A 20,436-nucleotide genomic window follows, 5' to 3' on the forward strand; every position below is an offset into this window, starting at 1 on the left:
CAACAATCACAAGTAGCAATGGTGATACAAAAGCAACAGTGATACAAGGAAGTAAAAACAGGATTTGCAGCTGTAGTGTTTGCTTACATCATTTTTCTGCACAATAATGTCTATCATTTTGGAACTGCTCATGTCGTGTTAATCTCACAGCAACAGGGTAACAGGATGCATCTACCTTAGCTCTTTAGTTCAGAGCAGGGAGAAGCTTGTAAAGCAAAACTCCTGAGTATTTTCCCTTACTCGGCCAAGTTCACATGGCTGAGCAGTCTCAGAGCACGCAACCTGCCGGCTGCTAAACTGGAAGATACACTCCAGGAGGTATCTAACAGTACCTAACAGCCTTCCACTTCATGGGACCACACTAGGGTTAGTCCAAAGTGTTACCCCACTCCTTCCTTCCTAATTCCTCAAAATATATATAATACAGATGTCGTGTCCTCAGCATCAAACTGCTTTGCTCTAAAGATCTAGTCTATGGGTTTATATTACTTACTAAGAGAGATACAGCCTCAGCCAATTTGCCTTTAGCATCTGGCAGATGGGAAGATAAGCAAACAAAATAGCAACAAAGTCACCAAAATGCTGTAAAATAGATTGAAAAAGAGAGAAAATGTCATCTCCAAAGTGCCGTTTACCATGAGCTGTTTTGTTGGGTTTTTTTCCTCTGAACCAGCAGTAGATTTGCAATTAAGGCATATGCCTTTCTCAGACAATTATTTGGGGTATTATAAAATGCATTATTGTTGTTGTTGTTGTTATAATAATTATTGTTTGGATTGTTGTTAAACTCTTTGAACTGTCTGCCAAGCCTGACTATTGGAAAAAAAAAAAACAAAACAAAACATAAAAGCATCCTGAAGGCACAGCTTCTTTGAACTGATCTCTGGAGTTTTGATTTGGTTGTGAACATATCCTGCCATCTGAATTTACTGAAAAATGAGCTCTCATTCTGTGCAAAGCATGCTCTTAATGGATGAAGATACTTGCTTTACTGTATTAGTGACCCAGAACAGCAGAGGAGAAGCAAATGAGATGTTCTCACCATGTTTAATTAGACATGAAAACTTAAGCCTCTGTGGGACTGTAAAATTTTAGGACATTTTTAATATATGTGGAAAAAAACCCCATAAAGTTTATGTTTTAATATTGACAGACATATGCACAACATGTTGGTATAGGGCTTTTTTGGAATTGGTGAGCACTCCTAAATAGGGCCGTAGTTTTTCATCAGTAAATGAAATTTTCCCTGCTATCAAGGCCAGCCTGCATAGAATGGGTTATATCTATTCCTGCAGGTACACTTAGATTTAGATCAAGGTGGCAATGTACAACAGCCTGTCAGAAATGGCTCCTGGAGCTAGCCAACATGGACAAAAGCAGACTAGGGAGAGAGAATACAGAGTCACACTGCAATGCTTGGGAACTGTCCCAAATATTGTTTAATCCACTACTATGATCATAATCTTAAGAGGCTGTCTGTCTCTTTGATTAAGTGAAATAATGTCTATTGTGTTGCAGATTCTACTATATATAAAACACTAATGGAAAGATGTGTGAAGGCATAAAAAGACAAAGATGCAGCAGAATTCAACTGCTCAAATTCCATACTCAAATGTTCTTAAAGCCCCACAGAGGTAATTACAAGCCTAATTTAAGCCTGGTAGGAACAGGGGTCTAAATAACTTGTAGTTTTAGATCTTATCTCAAGAGTCAGTTGTCAACATACTTTTGAAGATTGCTCCTGAAGCACTTTGTTAACAGAGTAGAGAAGGACAGACACTACATGTCTATATGTGTGTAGGTCCTAATGTATATGTTAAAACTTGACCCTAAATGATGTATATACCCAAGAATCTAACGAGGTAGTTTGATGAGGGAACTTGGTGACAGTAAGTCCTGAAATATACTTCATCCCACAGCCAGTCATGATTTCTGAGATGTCTGCTACATTCATTGTGCAGGTGAAGTTCGTTGTATTTTGACGAGAAGGCAAATTTCTAGGCAACAGACAATGTTGCATTATGGGAGGTGTTTTGTAATCATAGAATCATAGAATGGTAGGGGTTGGAAAAGACCTTTAGAGATCATCTAGTCCAACCCCCCCTGCAGAAGTAGGTTCACCTAGATCAGGTCACATAGGAACAGTGGCTTCTCAATCTCTAGATTTCTGCCCTTTTTTTACACTCTGTAGGATCTTTTTAAATAAACAAACAAACAAACAAAAACCTAGGAAAAAACCCCATAACTAAAAAGAAATGTACATTTGGCCCTACCCACTGTGTTTATATAAGATTACATGAAGGTTTTAAGCTTGTCTTTATTTACTGTGAGGTGCATTTTTTAAAATGCACAATGAACATGAGAAATTTTTTAATGAAAGGGACCTTTAACAGATTAGCTTGTTAGGTCTTGATCCAGGGTCTTGGTCCTGGGAAAGTGTTTCTTGCTAGTGTGCTACTGTAAGAAAGATCAACAGTGGTGCAATTGTTAGTGATTTCCCTACTCTACTTGCAGTTGGTCTCACAGACTATAACAAAAGTGTGATTTAGAGTAAGAAGTGTTGATTGAGAGTTATCTACTCTCTAGTTTCCCAGCTTTCTGATCTTGCAGGTGAGGCCACAGGGAACATCTAGCCCACGTCACGGCATGCTGCTGACGTCTCACATCTGGTGTGGCTATCCATAGGGAGATTGTGTGTGAATCCATGTTGAGGTAGTCAGCGTACTGAGCCAGAGTAGTTGCCTTTAGGTTCAGTGTCACAGTGGCCAGACACTACTGACACTACCAGCTGAGATCTTCATAGCATACACTTCATTACATGGTGAAGCTTCCCATGTACACATGCAAGTGAAAGACTTAAAAGCAGTGCTGAAGCTCTGCTCTAATTTACACTTGAAGTCTGCAAGGTCTTGGACCAGACCACTAGAGATTATGGAAATGCCCTAGATGATTAATAGGAATTAACTGGAAAAGAATGTGATCTCGTTCCTGAGGAAATGTAAATATTGGACCCTTGAAGAAAGAACAGCAGGACTGAAGTGAAACCACCTGAGCATGATGAAGTTTTGTGGGAAATTGGGACACTGAAGTCAGAAACAGCACCCAGACCCTCCTACTGTTTTATCTGCAATGGAGCAATGCTGATTTATCTTAATTTATTTCTGACTTCTAGAAATGTAACAATTTTGATTGGCTGCAATGTCATTAGGGACATGGTTTAGTGGTGGATTTGTCAGTGTTAGGTTTATGATTGGACTTGATGGTCTTAAAGATCTTTTCCAACCTAAATGGTTATACGATTTTTCACAAAACTTATAGTTGCATGAGGAATAGGCCAAGCCACGTGCATGTAGGCAAAGCAAACCAAATGTAGAACATATTTGTAGGGAATTTAACAGAATATTTCACTTTATAGAACTGTTTTGAAGCTAAGGATTGTCCTGAATTTTTTTGGAAGAAACAATCTCTTCCACAGAAAAAAGAAAAAATGTCTCAGCAAAAAAAATCAAAAAACCAAACACCGCAGTGCTTGATCAGCCTGATCTTCAGTCATTGACAGGGGAAAAAAAAAAACCACCAGGAAGAGAAGAGATAGCCTTAGTTGATGCAGTTTCTCCTTAAATCTGCTGCTGTGGCTGTTTCAGGTGCCAGGGCTGTGGCTGTGGCTGCTCTTGGCAGTGAAGGTGACTGTGGAGGGGCTAAAAATATGAATGCCCAGGGGAACACGCTAAGCACTTGTTCTGTCTGTCGCTCTGGGGAAGCTAACATCAGTACTAATTGATCCAAATGTTCATGCTGGAAGTGAATGAGATCAGAGCTGGAGAGAGTGAGGCAAAGCATCCACTCACAGCCTCCCAAAAATAGCTGAACCTTTGTTTTGGGGGTAAAATAAATTTGCACCGGGGACAAAGATCATGATGGAAGTGGAAACAGGCGTTGAGGAAAGAGGGAGGAAGGGTGGAAGGATAGCTGTGAACACAGTTCCTCACCACCTAAACCACAGAAATGGCCTGCAGGAACAGAGGTTTGTGAGTCTGGCTGTATGTGCAGGGTAGATCCATACAGCTATTTCCCTTTCTTAGGAAGATGAGAGTTTCACTTTCTTAGAGGACAAGAAAAAGGCACAGTGTTCCCTTAGGGTTACTTCATGGATAGAGGTACCCATGCAGGCAGAAAAAAAGTAATACAAAAGTGAGATGCAGCTGCCTAAGTAATTCATGGAAGATGTATTAGTATCTGATAAATTCCATTGATAAATTCTTCAGGCATATCATTAAAGATAAGACAGACTTCTTTGCATATCATTAATGGTGGTCAAAATTTCAAATCAGGGCTTTGCTTCATCAAAGGCATAACAGGTAGATAGATTTCCATATAATGAATGCATTTCTATTCATTAAATTCTGCAAGTAGAGAAATAATGAGTAGTGGAAGTACTCATTATCAGATACTGATATTTATAGAAAACCGTCACATTGTGGGACAAAAAAATATAGCCCGAATCAACTTTTAGGAAGGACTATTCTACTATAAATGGAGGGGAAAATTTCTTTTTTTATCAAGTTCTTTGTTTAATTATTCACTTCCGTATTTTAATCAGCTCAAATGCACTATATTTGTTAACAACCAAATAACAAAAGTACTCTAATTGTTATTCCTTTGGGGAATTCACCCCATTGTCGGATAACTGCAGTCCCCAACACAACATCTATACATTCTGTCTTATATTTACTCTTTGCTTTCATGTTCATGAAAATATTTTTTAGTTCATCCAAAAAAAGGGGCTGTGACATTAATAAATGCAGCTTAGAGAGAAGTATTTTCAAGTAGAAAAAAGACTTTGACCACGTTAGGCTTGAAGTTTTTACAATTTTCCTGGAAAAAAAAATGTCATTGAAAGCGACCTTTAGGTAACTATTATCATCCAAAGTGAAAACAAGATTATTCAATTAATACTTTACATAGTACAAAAATGTTGGGCCATATCATGGGACTTAAAAGCTTATATTCAATACACACAGATTTAATATTCATACAAGTAAATCCTGTGGGTACCGAGTAAAACACAAACTATGGTATTTAATGAGATTCCCTATCTGAAAAACGTGGTTATGTCTAAACCCTCTCTCCTTTACAAGAAATCTAATATTTGATTTAGGTTAATGATGCCTCTTCTCAAATTAATCTTATGTCTTTAATTATTCAAATCTTCATCATTACTGAAACCATTCTAATTATTCCCATTGCTCAGTGGTATTAGCAAAAATTATGCTTAAATTTAAAATCACTTTAATGGGGGCCATATTATTCTCATGCTCATTTGACTATTTAAGATTTCACCTCTGAGACAAAAAAGGTTGACTGCAGCCAACATCTCTTTTATTAAAATTATCATCTTTGCATTTTTACCAGTAACTTAATCAAAATAGACCACTCTTACCAGATTCTGCCCCCATCTTTCAACTAGTAAATCCCACCCCTCATATTATCTCCTCATTTATGCTTTTTAAAGTTTTATGATGCCAGTATTTTTTTATGATCTGTTCAGTTTATCAGTTGGTAAGGTTTTATGTACTTTTTCTGGTGAATTGCCATTGAGAAATCAAGCTTGCTGTTTATTTCAGGTAAATAAAACAGCATGTGAGACTGCAATATTTAATAAAATTTGTTTCCACAGTTATTTTAATATACTGTCAGAATATACTGTGTAAATATAGGTTCGAAATGGAGTAGAGGACTCAGAAAGAGAAGAGAGGAAAACATTGTAGAAAAGTTCCTGTGCTTTATGTGTAATATATTCATTTTTATCAACTGAAGAGTATTCGAATTCTAAGACACAGAATCTCCCTTTAGCAGGTTTCATTTTATTTAGTATTTTTGTTTTCATTTGAGGACCTACCTCTGTTTTCAAAAGCCAGATTCTGTTCCGATTTCCTTTGTTTTCTGGAAGTGATTGCAAGTACCTCCCAGTGCCGAGTCATCCAAAACTTGATTCTCATCACAGTCAGACTGAAGACCTTCTTATGCAGAAGAAAACAGTCAGCACTGCGGCACTATTCTGGCTCTCCAAGACAGACTTTCATAACTCTAGGATTTATTTGTTGGGATGAGGATAGACTTGACTGTATAGATGAAATATTTATCACTAGAATAAAAAACTAAGCAGTTTCTTCATGAAAGTGAAAGGTAAAATGGGAAATCTTCTTGACAAGTATGGAGTCTATGGCTTCCATTCTAGGTTTTAGATGCAAAAGCTAGGCAGGGTTTTTGTGGCCAGTCTGGCCTTTCCAACACAAGTAATACAGCTTATATATTGACTCTCTTTTCAATGACATAACATATTGTAATTTTATTTTTTTTTAAATATGAGTGTGCATGCCTGTCACTTCAGGACACAAGTTAGATCATCTTGGGAATATCTAAACTAGTGTCTATCACTGCCTGCAAAGCAGGAACTGGTAAAGGATTATGTTTCTCAGTTTGCCATTACCCAGTCACAGATTCCTGCCCACTTTCTCTCCCATTTCCCCACTCGATCCTTGGACAACGTTCACTCTTCAGTCTCCTACATGCTTAACTCACATTTTGTAACAGGACAGTGAATCCATTTCAGCTCCTCTACTCATGTGCCCTGTTAATGTCAACCTGAACAGGAGAAACATGGATTTTTCCATCTCCTAGGTTCAGTCCCCAGAGAGGAGCCCTAGTGGGAGTGTCAGTTGGCATCATTATGATCGAATTTTCAGTAATTGCATCATTATGTGTGTTTCCACAGTATCTTGTATTCAGCAAATGAATCAGAAACACATCACAGTTCAATAAAAAGAGCAATACCCTCCTCTACTTGCCTCATCATAACCTCTTTCTGTAAAAGATCAAGATAATAACTTTCTTGGGGAGCATTGCCTAGAATAATCAGATTTCTCAGGGGAAGATACTGATAACTAAATATATCAGGGCTGGACCTCTATCTGACATTCACAGATGCTAGTTCTGTAGCCAAAATCCACTGGAACTAGAGCAGTTCAGTAAGCTTCTCAGCTACATCAATCCATTTTTTAAAATATCTCTTTTGTCTGAAGCTTTTCTGGAAGACTGTTTTGTTTTACATTGTTTGTTTTGAAGATAAAATATACCTTGTTGACATTAAAAAAAAGCCAGTTATGGATTGGTTTACTAATTGCATATTAAACATTTCCTGGCATTTGAGAGCTCACAAATCATGCATTGCTAATGCGATAGAGGAAAGGGTATTGCTCAGAACTCACTTGGGACTGTCAAAAAAAAAATCATCAGTGCAGTTGAAACAGCAGTGCTGCTGCTATAAAGCTAGTCATAGCATCTCACAGGTGGTCCAAAAATGTTTGGGAAAACATGCTCAGATCTGTGCTCTCTCAGTGTCATACACAAGTGTTTGGTGGAGCTCAGCACACTAAAAATAACTCAGACATGATCACCAGGAATCACTCTGTGCCGTATCAATGACTGGTTTGGCTCACAGCCTAAAAAAAACCCCAAAAAATACAATGGACCTAGTAACAATAAGAAATGACAGGACAGTTATCTATATACATGAGCTAAAAGCAAGCATTCAAACTTACAGTCAAATCTTTCTAGCAGAGAGGCTTAGGTAGGGCTTATCCCTTTAGGGCTCATGTAGACTTTACTGTGTAGGCTGCCTTCATTCCTTACCCCACAGCTGGCTCTGCTGGGACAGTATTTACAAAGCCATTCACTCAAAATATGGGTTTTGGTGCAGAAGGAGTCTTCCCTAAAAAGTGTACTTAAGAAAATTATTGTTATTCTGCAGATTGGAAATGTTATGTCTCTCTTTCTGGCACTTCCAAGACTTTTTTGGTCCAAATTTTCTTCAAGTGAATGTTACTGGAGTCAAGCAATTTCAGCATCAGTCTGCAAACCATTTCTTTATAAATTATTTCTTACATATTTGAATTCAATACCATTTTCAAAAAAACTCAGTACTTCACACAAGACCCTCAAGCAATAGGTTCCATTTGAATTCCCTTGTCAATATAGATTTTCTGTAGAGAAAATCCACACAATCTTTCATGAAATTCACATGTTTGGAAAAAATGTCAAATCTGACAGCTTTTTGTTTAAGGAAAAATCAAAGTAAAACCTTTGAATAATGTCTACATTTGTTAAATTAAATGTTTTACCTTTGCTGCAGAATGACTTTTGTGAAATTAAACTGCTTTTATGTAAAAGAACATTAAAAACACAGAAGTACTGAGTGATCAGTTTCTGAATGAAATAATTTTGATATTTCAGAAAATTATTGCATCAAGCCAAAAATTTTGCAGTCTTCTTTTATGGGAAAATTAAATCTTGTTTTGTTCTGATTTTGGAAATTTTCCTTCTAATGAAATATAAATGTTAGCTATTGCTAATATTTTTTTAGTACAATACAAATATTGCCAATGGCAATGGTAAGGGGCAAGTCTTTTTCCTGTGGTGCCTGGTAAGAGGACAAGTAGTAATGGGCACAAGCTGCAACACAGAACTTCCACTGAATATGAGGAGAAGCTTCTTCCCTGTGAGGGTGAGGGAGCATAGGCACAGGTTGTCCAGAGAAGTTGTGGAGTCTCATTCTCTGGAGGTTTTTAAACCCACCTGGACGTGTGACTTGATCTGTGTGAATCTGTTTTAGCAAGACTAGGTGCTCTCTAGCGGTCTCTTCCAACCCCTACCATTCTGTGATTCTGTGATATACATAACAGAAACCATCCAAAGAAGTGTGTAACAGAAGGTGTAGACTGTTGTTTTTGTTTCTTTTTTTCTCAGACTCACATGCACAAAGGGGTGCAACCACCCTGACTGCAGCTAGTAGTTTTCACATACATAACCCTCATTTTAGATTCTATCTTAATAAATAAGGCCTTCTCCCTCATACTTCACAAAGGTGAAGAATTAGTCATGTGAGAACCAGATCTGTGAAGACAGCAGGTTGAACAGCATTTTGAGAGCTACCTAACTCATAAAACACAAAATACTCCCTTTGTCCATGAAATGTCCCTTACTTAGCCACACACGGAGGAAAATCCCTGAACTAATATACATTGTCCTGACTTATCACTTGAGACTGAAGGACAAAGTTCATACTTTCAAAAATCTAATATTGTGCAAAACACAGTGCAGAAAAAAGCAAAGCTCACATTGCATTAAGCAGTTGTCAGTGCCCTCACTTAGAACATGACAGCAGTGCACCTGGTTGTTCACTTTTCCGCCTGAAGAATTTAAAAAATCTCTGAGGAAAACATCATGCCAACACCTTGCCAGTCCTCCCTGAGGGAGTGCTCTGCTCGCTTGAAATTTCCCCAGCACCTCTTTCACCTTGCACTGACCTCAGAGATTTACTGTCTAAGCGGTCTCTTTTGAGAGGACTGGTGCCTCTAGTCTAATGATTTTATCTATATTTATTTTAAATTGTATGAACTGTTCTTGGATTAGTGACAGTGGTTAGGTCTTCCAGCTCTCATATTAGAGTTCTTTTCCTTTGGATACTTCAAGAGCTTCACCTTCTGGCTCAGTGATTTAGGTAACTCCAATCTCCTGCAAAGTGGAGAGACTTGAGGAAAGGGAGCCATCTGGATCATTCAGTGACACTGAAGATACTAATTAGCCCGCTTCCTGGAGAAGGCTATGTCACTTTAGGACAAGAACTTGGCCCATCTCTACCAGAATCAATGTGATGTTAGATAATCCACTTAATAATATAAAAAAATTCAATTGTTCTGTAGGAAAAGGTCTTGTTTTGAAGGAAAGCAGCCCCTGCATTGCACGTAAGCGTGAATCTAGGAGGTATATCTGGAAAACAAATACAAACTCAGTCCTCCATGTGATTTGCACAGGAGACTTTGATGTCCTGGCAGATACAGGTCCATTAGAGAGCATCTAAGTGTCCTCATGGTAAAGCAAAATTCAAGCAGAAGACTTTGGATTGTAGTTTTAGAGGTATCTATCTTCTATATACTTCTTTAAAAATATACTCCTGTGATCTGGTCTGACATTGCTCTCAGACAAAAAGTCTACATAAGAGATAAATGGTATAAGTGTGTCCATATTCACTCTTTTCATTGAGAATTTAAGCCACAACTTAATTCTATTCACTCACTTGAGACTGATAGATCCTGCAGCATTTGCAGATCATTTAGTTCTTCCCTTTTGTCTAAACAATTTAAACATATTTAACTTAAAATAACAAATCTTTTCTCCTTTATTTCTTATTAAATGTGAGGGAGCTGGGATGCTTTAGATCTGTCCAGTAAACATATTTCATTTCAGTCAAGTGCCAAAGTAATATTAATTAAGCATTTGTTATGACATCTTAGATATTCCCAGCATTTTACAGAGACTAAGGAAACAGTGTGTGCTCCAAATATCATTGTCAGGAACATTGCTCTCTAGATGTGCTCCCATACAAATAGCCTTTAACGGAGTCAAAGAAAGATCAAGGATGAACAAAATGATGACCACACAAAATAAAGTTACCTAGAGCTGAAAAGTCTTTTAAGCTTTTCTAATCTGGGTTTTAATTCCCTCTTATGTACTGAGGACAGGGAAGGGGATATCTGGAATCATCTCTGGTTTCTAGAAGGAACATGAGCTCAAAAATCTCCCCAAGGATCTTCTAACTTCTCACCTTCCATGCAATTGATAGCAATGCTGAGACATGCTCCAGGGAAGACCTCTGCCATTACAGCTCCTGAAATTTAGGCACATGAGAATGAAATACTGCATTTTGCCTTGTTTACTGTGCCAGGCATCAGGTAGCCAGCAAGGCATCATTCACCTCTGGCAGGGGCCTGGCCCTGCACAGCCTCAAACCTTGGGACTCAGCATCTTCTTTTCACCAAGTGATCCGAAGCCCTACCCTGACAGAGAAAACCCCAAGCTTTGAATAGTTTTAGGAAAAAATATTACCACGTAGAGAAAAAAAACCAAACCACTGTGAGAGAGATGTCCCAGGACCAAAGAGCACAGTTTGTATTGGAGGGCTATCATCACAGCTCTGCTTTCAGCAGCATGAGTCTGTGCCAGTATTAGCTACTTGTAAGAAATTCTAGTCCAATGCATTGGTGACTTTGTGGGTCCTGGGGAGAAAGGAGCTATGGCTTATCTAGACATCCCCACAGCAAATTAAAGCTGGAAAGTGATGGGAAAGACTATGAAGCAAGGGGTGAAAAAGCAGAAACCAAAGAGAGAGCTTGTAGAGGGCTTTTGAAACATGTTCATAAAAAGCTGGGCAGATGGTGACATGCCTTTGTACATAGAACCCCATATCACTACTATTGCTAACTTAACGTTTTAACTCAAATGCCTCTGAATTCTTACCTCCTTCCCTATTATTTTTCAGCAGACAGCAGCATACTGTAAATCTCTAATTGTGTACGTAAGTAATAACAATCCATCTGTAGGGCATTTCCTGGGGATTAATGGCCAGCTGGGAAGAATCTGATGGCCTGAAGTGCAGCAAGGGGCTTTTAAGCATACCTGATCATTTAACCACTTGAATGCTGCTGAGGATAGGGTATCCATGAGGTAGGACACATTATCAAATGCTTCCCTCTCTACCAGACAAATTGTTCTGAGTCAACAAAGACTTGGGACTGGTACTTTAAAGAAATGCTACTGCATCTCCCACAGCAACACTGAAGCTGTGACAGAGCAGAATAAAGATCCACCAAAAATGCCTTGCGCCATACTCGTTATTGCTGTTTTGAAATTAAAATGCTGTGTAGGGGAATTAGTATAATAGGGCACAGTTACACTACAGTAAATAGGGAATAATACCATTAAAGACAACACAGTTTCCCTGCACTGAGAACACAAATATTTATCGTTGATTTTCTTGGGTGATGTTATATTGTTGTAATCTGTAGTATGTGTGCCATCTAGTCACAGTCATAGGTCCAGTTATTCTGGGATCTATGCACAGAATAAAAGCCTAGTCCTTGCCCCAGGGAGTTTACAGTAGAGTTTTAATAATCCTTCACTGAATATCTCTGAATAATTAATCCACTGTAACCTACATTAGCCATTTCAGTTTACCTGAATTATCTTACAGCACTCTACCTAGTTGATAATTATCATTACCTTTTAGAGTAAAATACAACCAGCTGTAAGTTTGCTTCATGGAGCTTTGAATAGCTGGAATGTTAAAGAGCTTATTAAAGAACAAATTGCCAACAGAAAATTGTATTCCCCACAATCACTTATCTTAGGAGAAAAAAAAAATTAAAAAAGGAGAGCCACTATGAAACAGCAATGCATAAAAAAAGGTAGATTTACTTTCCTAATGCCTGAGTTTAGGAGAAAAAAGAAGGCCATATAATTAAACTTTTAATTTTTCTATTGGAATATTCATTTCTGAGGTTCACAAAGGAGACAACAAGCTAAATTCTGATCCCAGTTGACATCATTTTAAATCCTCAGTATCTCCACTGAACTCAGTGTAATCACTCTGGATTTGCACAGGTGATAATTGGGTCATAATCTGGTCCCTATATGTGCAGGTTTCCTACATGACATTTCAGCACACTTATAAAGGTTTTTTCACAGTAAGATTAAAGACCCTGAGGTATTTCACAAGTCAAAGCTCAAATTGTTTCTGGGCTCAGAACTTATCTGACATAAAGTCAGCCTCAGAGCAAATACCTATAGCCATGTTATGAAACTTTGTAAATGACAGGGAGCTAAAAGTTGATAGTGTTGTTTCCATTACAAGCAAAGAGAAGGGAAAATGCAGGATTTGCTATAGGATGATTTTAATAATTTTTCCAAAGGAGACTGTTTTAAACTCATTACTTTTAAAATTCTAATGCTAAAGGCATTCTTACAAACAAAAAATATTCAGTTCTGGTTTTGCTATATTTGAGCCTTAGTAGAATTATTTGAGCCTCAGTAGAATTTGTATCAGTTTTACAGTCAGCTCTGCTGTAAAAACTTAATTCTGCATTTATACAAACATAGGTGAATTTCCTGCTTTTTTATATGGTGCATTCATGGATAATAGATACTTTGACTTTAGCTATCAATCAATCTCATAACTGTAAGGGCCACACTGTGACTATATGCTCTGTAGTCATAGAGAGAGATTCAGTCCAGGAGAACAGAGTAGAAAAAAATGTTTGCATTCCTCCATGCTCTCAGCCTATGCAAGGACCTGTCTCTGCTTCCACACCATGGACCTGCCCACTGGGCCACGATGAAGATGAACTCATCTCTACTTTCATTGCCTGCTTCAAATGAATGGTGCTCTCTCCTGGAGAAGTCAAAGATGCTGTCACGCAGCAAACTTCGCCAAATCTTCTGGTTACATCAGGAGCCTCTGCAGACAAGCGGGCTCTCTATTCTGTGTTTTTACTATAAGCTAAGCCTGATCTGTCACCACAAAGACAATTGTCCACACAACTCAGTGTGGGATCTATGAACATCCTTAAACAGTTCTTTCTTTCAGGGCTTTTTACTTCTTTAGGGAGATGTAAAAAGTCAGTGAATTTTTTATTCTTTATTTTTAATTTCAAGAAGATTTTTTTATATCTCTTTTTATATCCTCAAAGCTGCATTATATTTTAGGTAAGCAGCTGCTGCTGAGACCTCCATTTTGACTATCTGACCCGATGTTTACATACTGGAGAAAATGTTAGAGGTTATATAGCCCCAGTCTCTCCTAGCGATTTAATCCTGTAGTATTTCAAACACTTATTGTTAAAACTTACAAAATTGCAGCTACTGCAATGGAATTGAAAGAGTTAGTAGACTGGAAAATGGAGGGCAGCTAGCTCACCCAAAAAGAGGAGAAATATTGCATGGTTTCGTTTTGCCAACTTGTTTTTTTTGTTTGTGGTTTGGGTTTTTTTTTTTTTTTTCTAATTTTCCTAATGAACATACACCAGCTGTCTGAATACCACAGAGGCTCAAAGAAAATTGTGAACTCCCTACTATATACTGACCTGATACTGTGTTTTAAGTCTAGTCAGTGAGGAATATGGTAATTGAAATCACCATAAATTAATTGCTCTGTTTTCAGGCAATACAGACAAAAAATAGTATTGGATATAACAGAATGCATAACAACACTTGTAAAAAAGATGCAAGTATGTGTACTAATCTTTCTCTTTTGTCAGGAGAATGATTCATTATCAAAGAAAATGTACATTCTTAAATCAGTTTTCAAGGCTCTATTATGCTTCACCACCCATCTCAGACATAGCTCTTGGTGCCACAGATATTTACACAAACACTTAATTTTACTCACAGGAATGGTTTAAAGTGGCTTTAATGATTCCAACTTTTCTACAGAAGAGTAGACAACAATGCATCAAAACTTGCCAGCTTGGGCCCACAATCATAACCCATGATTTTTCTTCTCTAAAGCACAGAAGTTGGTTTCAACCTACCACACCTTATCCGGAAAAGCCCTGATTACCAAAAAAATAAGATGTTTATGTAAGGAAACGAGAAAATAGGGAAATTACAGTGTTTCCACTTCTGTTCTCCATATGATACACAACAAATAAATTCCTCAGAAAGCAGTAATTTTTTGAATGTTCTGACCCATCATGCAAAATTTGAGTTCTGCTTGCCATCTGTTGCTGCTTCTTACCCTGCCCCATACCCACCTGGATAAGGTTGTGACTGTTCACAGTTTCACCATCTTCTGCCAGTGAGATATTGTAACCCGAGAGATGTGTCTGGTGATTTCCTCCAATAAAAGCCAGTGGAAATGCAAGATGAATTCAGATGTAGAAGTAAGCTACATGTATAAATTAACTTGATTCATCATAATAAGGCTGACAGAGAACTGCTAAAATTGGCCTCCTCAAACCAGCAATTAAAGATTTATTCTGTGAGCAAACATACTTATTAAAGTATTATGCAAAGTATCCACATTTTACTGATTATCATGATAGATTACATTACAAATGTTTAGGCTAAAATACCCACCACAGACACAAAGACCGGATTAGTTAATTGTATTGCTAGACTTGTACAGATTAATCTCCCACCATGGTTTTATTTGGAAGTGTAAGGCTGAATTTCCACATCAAAACTTTCATTTTCCAAAGCACAACAATTAGCTGTGAAACAGAGAGCACAGTCATATCCCTCCCTTTGTCTTTATCCTGTCTTTTTTCACATTTGTGTCTGAACAAAAAAAAAAAAAAAAAAAAAAACAAAAACCAGAAAAACAACCAAAAAACCCACAAAGAAAAATATTAAATATTCATTAAGTCCTGGAGAAATCTGAGTGCCATCCTGAGGCACATACAGGGTAAGCAAGGGTTCAGGCCCACTCTGCTTGGCTTTATGAAAGGCAAATCCTGTTTGACCTTGTCCTATGACAAGGTGACTTGCTTAGAGGATGAGGGAAAGGCTGTGTAGATATGGTCTTCCTGGACTTCAGTAAGGTCTTCAACATAATCTCTCTCACAGCATCCTCCTGGAGAAACTGGCTGCCCGTGGCTTGAATGGACCTACTCTGAGATGAGTTGAAAACTGGATGGATGACCAGACCAAAAGAATCATAATGAATGGAGTTAAATCTTGTTAGCTCACAGTCACCACTGGTGTCCCCCAGAGCTCATTGCTAGGGACTGTTTTTATTAACATCTTACCAATTACCTCAATGAGGGAATTGAATACAACCTCAGTAAATTTGCTGATGACACCAAGCTGGGCAGGAACATAGATCTGCTTGAGGGCAGGAAGGCTCTTCAGAGGGATCTAAACAGGCTAGAGCAATGGGCTGAGGCCAATTGTATGAGGTTTCAATAAGGCTAAGTTCTGGGTCCTTGAGCCACAACACCCCCAGGCAACACTACAGGCTTGGGGCTAAGTGGCTGGAAAGCTGCCTGGCAGAAAAGGACCAAGGGGTGTTTGTTAACCGACAGCCAGTTGAATATGAGCCAGCAGCATGCCCAGGTGGCCTTACGGCATCCTGGCTTGGATCAGAAATAGTGTGACCAGCAGGGACAAGGAAGTGATTGTTTCCCTGTACTTGGCACTGATGAGGCCAGACCTTGAATACTGTGTTCAGCTCTGGGCAACTCACTACAAGGACATTGAGGTGATGGAGTGTGTCCAGAGATAGGCAACAAAGCTGGTGAAGTATTTGGAGAGCAAGTCTTACTAGAAGTGGCTGAGGGAGCTGGGGAAGTTTAGCCTAGAGGAGTCTGAGAGAAGATATGATCACTCTCTACAACTACCTGAAGGGAAGTTGTGGTGAGGTGGGGGGGTCAATCAATCTCTATAGTAATGAACGATAGGACACAAGGAAATGGGCTCAAGTTGTGTGAAGGGAGGTTTAGATTAGACATTATTAAATACTTTTTCACCAAGAGGATTACTAAGCATTGGAATGGCCTGCCCAGGGAGGCAGCAGAGTCACCATCCCTAGAGATATTTAAAATACACATAGATGAGGTGACAAGACATATGGTTTAGTTTACTGATGGGCCGGGCAGTTTTAGGTTAGTGGTTGGGCTTGATTATCTTAAAGGTCTTTTCCAAACGCGGTGATTCGGTGATTCTATGAAATATGTAGTTTTTCATGAGAAATACACCATAGGTTAAGACAAAATCTTTAACTGGATGACATCTGAAATAGGAAACTCCATGCAAAGTTATATTTTGAATAAATACATGGTTGAATAAATATTAATATTGGAGAAGAGAATGAGGGAAGAAACAAAATTAGAAAGAAAAAGAGAGAAAAATATTTAAAAATGCCTTATTTTAACAATAAATTTACCATTATAAAGTAATCTCACTGCCTCCTACCCAGGGTAGATGGGCCTCCTAATTTTCTTATTGCCTTCCATTCCTGAGATGGTAAAGAATGGTCCTCGTCTGGAGGACCATGAAAGGGCCTGGGGTTGTTACTCACTCATTGTCATTCTCACAGATGGTCCAAAAAACTTGGGGTGTGTCAGTGCTGCACAGGTGTGTATCAGCTTGCTGGACTGGGTATTTGAAAAATATGCTTGGTTTAGGTCATCCTGAGCTGCTCCTTCCTAGCAGTGCTGTTTGGGACGTACAGGATAAATCAGGTCCAGATGAGCAGCTCTTTGTCACTCAGGGCAGCCAGAGACACACTGCCTTCCCAGGGCTCTGTCCATGCAAGATGAGGCATCAAACTCCAAATATGGCAAAAGCTACAGTAAAAAAAACCACAAAAAAACAAAAAAAACCCCACCTCATGTTCATTTCTGTGATCTTGATTCAAAAGAAGAGAGGATATCATTAGACTGTGAAAAAAACTACATCTTTGCATTCAGATACATAACATCCATAGGGGTCTCGGATCTGGCAGTGAATGGTATTTTCTTAGCTTGCAGGGATCTCTCTGCTTAGTATTGTGGTATTATTTACACTGAAATGCTAACAATTAGTATCTATCATTATTTTTTCTTTTTGCTAGCACTTTAAAATCTGTCAAATGAATGAAACATGAGCCATGAACACAGTCGTGCATTTCTGTTTGTGGTTCTCTTCAGCACTGATAACTTACTAGGATTAACACAATTGATGATCTCAGGTTACATTTCTTAAGACAGTAACTTTTATGCTGGAGTCTGCAAGTATTTTTTCTGGTAATGTTCCTTCCTTAAAACAGACACTGTACAAATGCAGTGGGAACAGAATTTTTTATCTATTTGTTATGGCTTTTAGCCCAGTTGGCAATGAAGCACTTTTTGTCTAAGCTATTTCTCCTTTATTACATATCCCTTTTCCTTCTGCAATCCTTTTACAACCACTGTTTTTAAAAATAATAGATTTTAAAACTTGAGGGCTTTTTTTGGGTTGGTTAGGATTTTTTAGCCCATTTTTAATAGACTATCCTGGACTGGAAAAAAGGTACAGAGAGATGTCATTCTGCAGCTCATAGGTGTAATTCAGCAATTAAAGCATACTAGTTGTAAACCAGGGTAAAGAGAGACAAGCATGTAAAAGACAGAAGGTTTTCTCAGAATGAGTTATATTCATTTAGGTACCAAGTAAGGCAGTAGATTTGCATGAAAGAAAGTATTTTTGATGTATGTTTCTTCTGAGAACCGTACCAGACAAAATTGATGAACAATTTTTTTAGTTTTGTTTGTTAATGTCACTTGTATTTCATTTCCTGCTAATTAAAAATTGTATCGTATATTGAATTTATACTAGAACATGGAACAATAATAAAAAGTAACTAAATTTCATCAAGAAAATAAATGAGAGTTTCTAGTCTGGTTCATATCACAGCTTCCAAAATTTGCTTTGTATAGATTAGGGAAGGTACCGTCGTTGGCTTGGGTTTTGGAACAGGTGCTGTGTTCTGATTTTTTTGTTTTCCAGAAAGGCTGATTTTTAATTTAAATGGAAACCACAATGCACTACCAAACATTTCAGTGCAAACTGCATTGTCTTCTGAAAAGTGTTCCATGTCTTTTATTTTGAAAAACTATTTGAGAGGTTTACTCCCAGGCACTGCACCTAAAGTCAGCCAGCAACAGAGACAGTATGAAAAGCGATGGAGTCCTAAGAAAAAGCATATTCTTAGTCTGTTTGCCTCCTTAATTTACTCAGCTGCAGATGAACTTGCCCTATGCACCCACTAGCCTGGGCAAGTATAAGCCAAGTCTATCCTGAAAGCTGAATGCCCCTTTAGCAGAGTATTCTGCTCAAACTAGTGTTCTCTGTGGTGTATCTATGGCCTCAACAGACAGATAGATCTATGGGTATCTGGTCATAGATGAATGATGGTACTGAAATTCAGTAATCTGCTAGACAAATGAAACTGGAATAATTCATACTGCTCTTCACCCCTTGGCCTCTCATCAATTGGGTATTTTAGCTTTAAAAATGCCTAATGAAGGAAAAAATTGGGGAAAGAATGAATCATTACTCCTACTCTGTTAGGTAGATTCTTAGAAGAAAGAAGTATCATTGACTGTACCTTAATAAAGCAAGAGCAAAACAATTTTCAATTTTTCCAAAGCTATTAAGAATACATGTTTGCATTTATGTAATTTTTATTACTTAGATTTAGCACTGTAGTAGCACCTGGTGACATCAAAGGTCAGAATCCCAAAGTGCTCTGCATTGTAACAAAAACGCCATAGGAGATAATCCTTCCCTTAAGTGGCAGACTAAGCAGTCTCAACAAAAAAAAAAATAGTTTAAAGTGAAAATGGACTCATCCATGCTCACAGAATTAGGAGGACTGTGTCAAACCAAGAGACTCTCAGCCCTCCAGGCTGTTGATGCAGTACCTTTTCAAAATCCTTCAAAGATTGCTTTGTATATCCTTGATAACCTTCTGGGTTTTCCTTAAACTTTATAGAAAAAGACTTACAAAAGGGTTAAAGTCTTCAATCTCACTGTACACACAGCTCCATCAGCTCCTACTGTTTCCATGGACACACTAGTTAACTCCTTGACTTTTTCTTAATGATGTCTTATTAGAAGATCACTGCTGAGGAAACTGGAAAGGTGACAGAGGAAGAAAGTTGGTACTAGCGAAGTAAAAGTTCTGTGAAATCCAGTGTAGATAACTGATTTTATTCTACTCCCAAGAAATAGGTAGAATTTACCTGTCCAAATATTTTCACCATTTACCTTTCATCTTTATTTTATTCTGCTAAACTATTTGATATGAGTGTTTGAGCTCTCAATTAGCTGTGTAAAATGAGAGATTATCTTGTCGTCTCATTTTTAATCTCTTTTGATTCTGTAAATTGCAAAGGCAAAAAAAGTAGTACCTGAAGTAAGCTCCTGGCAGTGGCTACAGCTTTTATGGTCCATGTTCACAGCAATACCCTGTCTCTGGTTTCTTCACTGTCATCATTTACAGCATCAAAGGGACAGTTATCTTGCTTATGCTCTGTTAAAAAAATCAAAGCAAGTTCATTAAATTATATATACATGTACTTGTCAATTTGGTTTAGATGTTTTACTTTAATACCCAGTGGAAAGTAGCTTGCTTTGGTATAATTAGCACTTAACATGTTCCAAAAAAATGAAAAGGATGTGTTTTATAAAATTATTTTTTGCATCTCAGATGGAAATGTTGTCTCATTCCCCAAGCAGGGAAAAAGACGAACCCTTCACATCACTTTGCAAAATAAATAAAATCTCAGAAGCACCTATTTCATTCCTACAGAGCAAGAGATGATTTATGACACCTTCAATCAATAGCCTTTCAGGACATGTAACTCATTGCTCTACTTTGAAGAGCCTTTGGGAGAAAAGGGAAAGTGGAAGTAATTGAAAAGGCTCTTTGGTCAAAAATAAATGGAGGTGCCTCTACTGGAGACAAAAAATATGCTAGGAGCTCTTCCGAGCCTTTAGTATGAGCATATTAAAGTAAAAAAATCTCAGTCTCAAACAAACCAAACTGCAGTTCTGACTGACTCAAGTCTCATATGAATA

Source organism: Colius striatus, chromosome 1 (genome assembly GCF_028858725.1).
Source record: "Colius striatus isolate bColStr4 chromosome 1, bColStr4.1.hap1, whole genome shotgun sequence".
Taxonomy (NCBI): domain Eukaryota; kingdom Metazoa; phylum Chordata; class Aves; order Coliiformes; family Coliidae; genus Colius; species Colius striatus.